Source organism: Talpa occidentalis, unplaced genomic scaffold, assembly GCF_014898055.3.
Source record: "Talpa occidentalis isolate TD23 unplaced genomic scaffold, MPIMG_talOcc4v2.1 talOcc4.16, whole genome shotgun sequence".
NCBI lineage: Eukaryota > Metazoa > Chordata > Mammalia > Eulipotyphla > Talpidae > Talpa > Talpa occidentalis.
The window spans coordinates 85,421,741-85,429,338 of NW_023601653.1; positions in this window are offsets into that span (position 1 = coordinate 85,421,741).

Below are 7,598 nucleotides of genomic sequence, written 5' to 3' on the forward strand. Positions count from 1 at the left end.
GCCGCCTGTGGTTTTCCCGGGTCGGGACCCCCCGCAGGAGCCGAGGGGCGGGGAGCGGGGAACTGGGACGTCTGTGGAGGGCTTGGGGGCGTCTGGCAGAGACAGGACAGGGCAGGTTGGGAGGCGCGGGCCGAGGGATTCGGCGTGGAGGAGCCGGGCGGGCGGCGGGGAGCTCAGGCTCCTGGTGGTGAATGTGCGGACAGGCCAGAGCAAGTAGGAGCCAGACCCTGCGGGGGGCTGGGGGGCGCTGACTGCGCTCGGGGCCCTGGGGGGAGCAGAGAGGGCCGGGGGGCGCCTTCCCGCCGAGCTGCTGCTCTGGGTGCCGGGATGGTGGCCCCGCGGCCACGCGCAGGCTCAGGGCGCGCTTGGAGACCATCATCCCCCTTCCCGTGCCTGTCCCCGGGCTGGACAGACCCTGCGCGCCCCGCCCCGGCTCCGGGGAGGCCTTGCCCGGCGGGGGCAGCACGCGAGGCGGCCAAGTCCACGCCAGAGCCGCTGCGGGACGCGCTGAGCGAGAAGGCACGTTCCCTCTGGCCTGTCCTCCGTCCTGTCCTCTGGCCCTGCCGGCCCGTCCTCCCGTCCTTCCTGCCAACCAAAGAATTGTGCAGCGCGTGGGCCAGGGAGGCCCCGGGCGGGTCGCTCGGGCCGCGCGGCTCTGAGGACGGCCGCGGGGGGCGCGGCGCGGGCTTCCCGAGGGGCCTGACCACCCGCCGGTCGCCGGGCTGGTTCCTGTTAGGAATTCCCAAGGAGCGGTTGGCTTGGGGACACCCGGCGGAGTGTTGTCGAAACTCCAGGCGCTTCTGCGCTCGGCCTTGACGCGGGCTGTGCCTTCCGTGCGCTGCTGCGCCCCGCGGTGGCTCTTCCCGCTCTTCCGAGGACGCCCTCCCGGCCGAGGCCGGCGGGCCGGGCCTGCTGCCCACGCGGGTCGCGGAGACCATCGCAGCCTCCTGAGCTTCCCGGGAGCGTGGGAGGAACCGTGGCACCTGCTGTCGCGCGTGGCCGGCACGTGTTTCCCCTTGCACCTGCCTGCCGGGCGCTGACGAGGCTTTCGTGACCTTGGCGCCCGGCATGGACCGTCCGGGGAGTCGGGGTGTCAGGGAGTCGGGGAGTCAGGGAGTCGGGGAGTCGGGGAGGGCCTTCGGGCGTGTGCGCCGGCCTCCCCCGGCCCGGCCTGGGGGGCGTGTGCTCCGCCCCACCGCTCAGATGTGGTGAAGCGTTTGCTTCTCGGCTGCAGACACCGCTAGACACGCAAGTAGATGCGGAGCTGTGAATTTTTTGTTTACTTGAAGTTGGCCTCATGCCGCGTCCTCGCGCGCGCCGGGAGGACCTCGCGCGTCGCCGTGCGCACTACACGCTGCCGTCGGAAACTTGCTGCATCGAGATTGCGTCAGTTCGCGCTTTCTGAACACTCGGGTCCCGTCCCAAACGCTGGCTCTCGGCGCAGCCGCCGTTGGAACGTGTAAAGAAGCGAAGGCCGCTGGGCCAAGAGTTTTAAAAATCATCGCACAGATTCCTAGGTGAAATGAAAGGAAGCTCCGCCGGCATCTGCTCCCCTGCGCGGGGCGGCCCCGGACGGCGCGAAGCTGAGGGCGGTGTTGCAGGGAGCATTTAAATCACGGAAATAAAAAGTTATGATATTTATAATTTTGATGAGTTTAAGTTTATTTTTATAGGGAACATTCATCTTGCCTGACATCGTTTCTGGATGGCAGTTGTTTCCGTAATTAAAAATCGAAGCTGTTAATGGACGCTGTGTGTGTCTGTCTCTATGACGTGCCAGAGGGAGGGCGCCCGCGGGTGTGGCTGGCCCTGCCGCTCCGGAAGGGCCCGGGTGTGGCTGTGGCTGGGTGGGGCCGTTCTCCCAGCTGGCATTTCCCCTGCCGTATCCCGGGGAAGTGGTCGGAGGCGAGCATCTGCCTGAGAGCACCTTCCCCGAGCGAGACTGCAGTAGGCCTGCCTTCGGGAATGTACGAAGGGGCCTCCCTGGGGGTGCAAGGGGTGAAGATGCGATCTAGGAAGCTGGCCCCAGCCTCTGCAGCGCGAGTTCCATCCCCGGCCAGGGAGCTGCCCCCAGGGCGCAGCAGACCCCGCCTGTCTCCCCGCCGCTCCCCTCAGCAGTGGGTTTCAGTCAGTCTGCCCGTTCTGCTCCCCGCTCTGTCTCTGGGGAGTCCTCTCACTGTCCTACCTCTGGCCTGCACCCCAGCTCTTGTCTGCATAAATAAAATAAATCCTCAAAAAAAGACAGCCCCGGGCCTCCCGGGTGGCGCAGCGGGTTGAGCGCAGCGCTGCGAAGCTGTCCGCAGCCTCTCAGTGCGGGTTCGATTCCCAGCCGGCCAGGGAGAGCCCCACAGGGCGCGGCAGGCCCCTCCTGTCTCCCTCTGCTGCCCTCAGCAGTGGGTTTCAGTCCGTCTGCTTGTTCGCTCCCCGCTGTCTCTGGGGAGTCCCGCCCCCCACCCCCCGCACCGCTGGCCGGCACCCCAGCTCTTGTAGCATAAATAATAAAAAAACCCCAAGGAGTGTAAAGCAGGGGCGGCGCTGAGGAGTCAGGACTCCCTGGTCAGCCCCGGCCCCGCGCCAGCTCGCCTGCCCTTGACCCCAGCTCGCCTGCCCTTGACCCCAGCTCGCCTGCCCTTGACCCCAGCTCGCCTGCCCTTGGCCTCCGGGACGCAAAACCGCGCGTCTTTCTGGGCCGGCGCCCCCGCGGCCACGGCGCCCCCTGGCGGCGCGGGCTTCGCTTCGGCGCCGACGGGCGCGCAGGCTCGGCGGGGGGGGCGCGGGGGGGGTCGGGGGGGCGCAGCGGGGCGGCCGGGGCGCCGGGGGGATTCGCCGGGTTTGCGGCGCCGGGACCGTCTCTGCGGCCGCCGCGGCGGGGGCCGGGGGGGCGCGGGCGGGCAGGGGCAGCGGCCCTCGGGGTCACGCGCCCCCCGCGCCGGGTCCACCCCGCGCCGCCGCCCCCGAGTGCGTGTGGGGGACGCGGCCCCGGCGTCGGGGGGGCCGGGCCGGCCGCAGCACCGGCCGAGGGTCCAGCAGCCGCCCGACCTGCGGCCCGCCGCGCCCCCGGGGCCGCCCGACGCCCCCACCCCGCCCCGGCCCGCGGGAGAGGCGCCCGCGCGGGAGCCGGAGCTGTTGGGCCCGGGCCCAGGGCCCCGGCCCCGCCCAGAGGCCCGCGGAGGCGGCGGGCAGCGGGGCCCCCGGCCCGGCCCAGGCGCGCGGGAGCCCGAGGCCGCCCCGCCCCGCCCCCGACACCGCCCCCGACGCCGCCCCGCCCCGCCCCCGACGCCGCCCCCGACGCCGCCCCCGCTGCAGCCCCGAGGAGGGCGAGGCCGGCGCCAGGTGCGCGCGGCCGGCGGGTCCAGTCGGGCCGCGCTCCGGCCCGGCCGCCGGGGGAGAAGCGAGAAGCCGCCCCGAGGGCGGGGGACGCGAAGGCCGGGCCCCGCGGGGTGTCCGCGCCCCGGACCTGCCTCACCGCCCGCCCGGCCTCGCCACCTCGCAGCCCGCGGGGAGCGCCCCGCCCGCCCCGCGCCCCGACGGCAGCCCGGTGAGTGGCTTCTGGGCGCGGGGGGGGGGGGAGCTGGGGGGGTGCTGGGGGGAGGGGGAAGCTGGGGGGGAGCTGGGGGGGAGCTGGGGGCGGCCGCGCCCTTCGGGGCCTGTTTTCCCCCCTGCCGAGCGGCCCGCTGCGGCCCCGGGTCAGCGCTGGGCCTCGCCCCGCGCGCTCTGCGCCTCCTGCCCCCGCTGCGGCCGCGGAGGCACCTGCCCGCTGCGCCCCGGGCTCGCTTGGCCCTCGGTCTGGCTCCCCCGGGGCGCGGGCTGAGCCGCTGGGGCACCCCCGGGCCTGAGGGAGCAGGCGCCGCCGGTCAGTGACGGCCTTCAGGTGGGTCATGTCGCTTCTTGGGGCTCGGGCTGATTCCGGGTTGCCTGATGTTTGGACCCCGAGATGTTGGCACCCCCTCCTGATGGCGCGTGGTCCCCAGACACTGGGGGGGCGCCTGGCCCAGGCGGCCCCTCTGCTTCCCGGCCGGGGCGCTGACCACTGGGGTCAGAAACGTCACCCAGCGAAACGCGGGCCGTGGGGACCCTCAGAGGAAGCTGGGGTGCTTGGGGGCGCCAGGGCCGCTTCCGCGAAGCCCTTTCTGAACCAGGAGCCCGGCTCCTGCCCCGGGACTGTGGGGCCAAGCGGGCGCTGAGCTTCCTCCTCCCCAGGGGGATTCGGGGCTCCGGCGTGAAGGGCCCTTTGCCTTTCAAGGGCAGTAAGTTGCGCCCGTGTGTTCGCCCGGGCGAGGTAAACTCGGGCAACTCAAGCCCCAGAGCTCAGCTGAGCGCGGCCACAAAGAGCAGCGGATCCGGATCCGCGGGTGGGGAAAGGCCCGCTGGCGCCGGGCACACGCCGAGGGCGAGGGCTGGGGTGGCAGAGCTCACGGGCGGGAGGGAGCCGGCCAGAGCCCGCGCACGGCGTGGGTGAGTGGACAGCTGCTGGCCAGGGACAAGGTTCCGCCTTCTCGTTAACCAAGCTGACAGGACATCAGCCCCTTGTTGGGGTGCTTTTCTTTCCAAATACTTATTTATGCAGACAAGAAGCGGGTGCAGGTCAGAGGTGAGGGGGGCGGTGAGAGGACTCCCCAGAGACAGAGTGGGGAGCACAACAGGCGGATCCACGGAAACACACTGCGGAGGGGAGCAGGGGGAGACAGGAGGGGTCTGCTGCGCCGTGCGGGTTGCTCCCTGGCCGGGGATCGAACTCGGGCTGCAGAGGCTGCAGCAGCTGCACAGTGCGGTGCTTACCCCCCGCCCCGGGGGAGGCCCGGTGGTTGTTTATTGACGGAAGAATTGATGAAGGCCCCTCCCTCCCTCTGCAGCCCAGGCTTGGAGTCAACCGCGATCAGCTTTGGGGAACGGCTGCTCTACGGCCTGGGTCTGCGCCTGCGGCCGCTCGCGCGCGGTCGTGGCTGGCACGGAAGCTGGTCTGGGAGGCCGCGTGTGTTAATGTCATTCAGCGACTGTTTAGAAACCGCAGAGCGGGCGTCAGGCGCCTGGCAGATGATGAGAAGGACGCCAAGGGCTTGTCTTCATCCAGACGGACCGCCCACCGCTGTCGGGCAGCTGGAGCCGGCGCGAGTCCCCACTCAGGCTCCGCGGAGGCTGTGGCGCAGCCCAGGTGTCCAGGATGCGCAGGGTCCCCGGCTGGCTCGCTTCAATGGAAATGTTGTAAAATGGAGACAGATTTCCAAGGCTTTTCTTTGGGTGACATTTTATTGGCATCCTCTGGCTGGGCTCCCTGCTGGGAGAACTTTCTAGATCTGCTGCTCCCCGGTCAAGGCTTCCTCTCTGGAAAGGGCAGCATTGGCCTCGACGCCCGTCTCCGCGCAGAGGCTCACCTGCCCGCTGCGCGTCTCAGGGCCGCGTGGGGCCCGCCTAGGGTGGCCGAGGCGCCGCGTACACGGTGACGCCGGCGCGTGTCCCTGAGGAGGGTGATGGCTGCCTCGCGGCTGCCACAGGCTCGCCCGCTCAGGCTGACACTGGCAATCCTCTAGATAGCATCACCCGGGACGCGCTTTCTAAAGCCGCTCAGTGGGAGGGAATGCCTGACACGCAAACACTGCAGGCGTGCGGGGAGGGAGGAGCCCGAGCCATCGGCCCGCGCTGCCGTCCCTGGGCCACGTCCTGGGGCCAGGCAGGCGGGTGCTCGGGTGCAGGACACGGGTGGGGGGACCCCCTGGAGCCGAGACGACCCACAAACGGCTTAACGGGAAGATGGCTTCGAGGCAGGTGTCTCACCTCGTAAATAGCTTGGAGAATCCGGCCGAGAACCCCGGGTTTTTCCTTTCTTAATCGCAGATGCTAACTGCAGGCCTCGCCCTCTGCCTTCTGGGTCCTCTGGACATCAGAACTGGGCAGAAGGTGGTCGTGGAGTCCCGCCCAAGACCAAAGTCTAGAACAGTCAGTACCGCGGCCTCCCTGGGCGCCCACTCGGTGCCCACCACACCCTGCCCGCTTCGCGACGGCCAGGCCGGCGGCGAGTCTAGCCCCGGCCTTCAGCTACGGCCCTGGGCTCTCTGGTCGGCTCTGGCCCCAACACACTTCAAGGTACGCACACGAGCCCTGTGAGCCCACCACTGGCAGGGCGGACACAGGGCTGGTCCGGAGGGACTCTGGGTCTGCGGGCAGGCTACGGTCCCGGCGGGAGCGGACGGGCGAGTCAGAAGAGCGGCCCCAGCAACGTGCTTACCCTCACGGCGCACGGGCCCCTCTTCCTGCTGCTGGCTTGACCTGACGCGCCCAAACCACCCGCCGCTGGCCTGGCAGGTCCATGGGCCTCCTTGAACATTCCTTTCCTTCCCCTTGGCCTTCAGGGTGTGAGCCCTGCTCGGTCGGGGCTTGGGCCAGGACCCGTTTTTCTAAGTAAAGTTTTGCGGGCGCTCAGCACACATTCCCGGCCCCGTTGTCCGTGGCTTTCGTGTGTGAACAGCAGAGCAGCTGCGGCCCAGGCCACGTGGCCTCCAGCCCGACCACGCACTCCCTTTAAGGGGACGCTGCAGTCCAGGGGCGGAGTCGTTCCTCACTCGGGACGGCGGGGCCGTGACTGACAGCAAGGCCGGGCAGCTCTGAGGGGAGCTTAGTGCATCCAGCGCCGAGGTGGCCAAGGGCAGCTTTCTGCAGAGCTATGAAGGCATCAAGACTGAATCGGGAAGGTTTCCTCCACATTTTCCACTCAGGGGTTCTCGGTGCGCAGGGCCCACGTGTGCGCTCTCCAGGTGGAGACGGAACGCTGGGTGAGCGACGCGGACGCTGAGCAGGACCGGGAAAAGGCTTCTCGTCAGAGCTGCTCGTCTGGAACAAGGGACACGCCCCCGCTAACAGAAATCACTTTTAATTCACTGCAAAGTGCAGCCGTGAACAGGGTCCCTGAAGGGCACTTTCTAAGTCAAATGCCTGAGATGACACCGAGGCTGGGGAGAGTAACTTCTAGAAGCAGACGACGCGCACGCAGGGAGCCAGGAGACTCGGGTACCTCAGCGGGGTGAAGAACCCAAGTATTTCCATCCAAACCTGGCGGCTCATTTGCAAATGCTTGGCTTTCTGCTGAAGAGCCTGAGCCGCTTCGTCTCCCTGCAGGAAAGCCCCAATCCTGAGTGGGCCGCGTCCAAGCCCACGCGCCTCGCGGGGAGGCCGGCCTGGGGGCTGGCACCGCCATCTCGTGTGGGGCCCGTCAGCTACAAATGTATTGGCGACAGCGCCAGGAGGTCCCCCTCAAGGATGCTCCAACGGTGTCTGCTCCCTGATGCGTCATGTATTTGTGGGAGAGTTTTGTAAAAGGAAACCTCATAAGGCAAAAACCCCTGTTCATGCCTCACAGTTCTAGCGCTTTCTTTCCTGAAGGGCACCCACAGGCACGTACTCGGCTCCCTGCGGGGGGGAATGAAATTTAAGAGGCGCAGGCGCCCCTGCCACGGGTGCGCGCACCCGCGTTCCCAGCAGCTCGGTGCTCTCCGCCTCGCCAGAAACTGAGGCGGCGTCTCGGACGTGGCTTTCGGCACCGGCCGTCCGGGGGAAGCCGGCGCACGGGGAGGCGCAAGGCGATTCGAGGATCAGGCAAAGCAGCA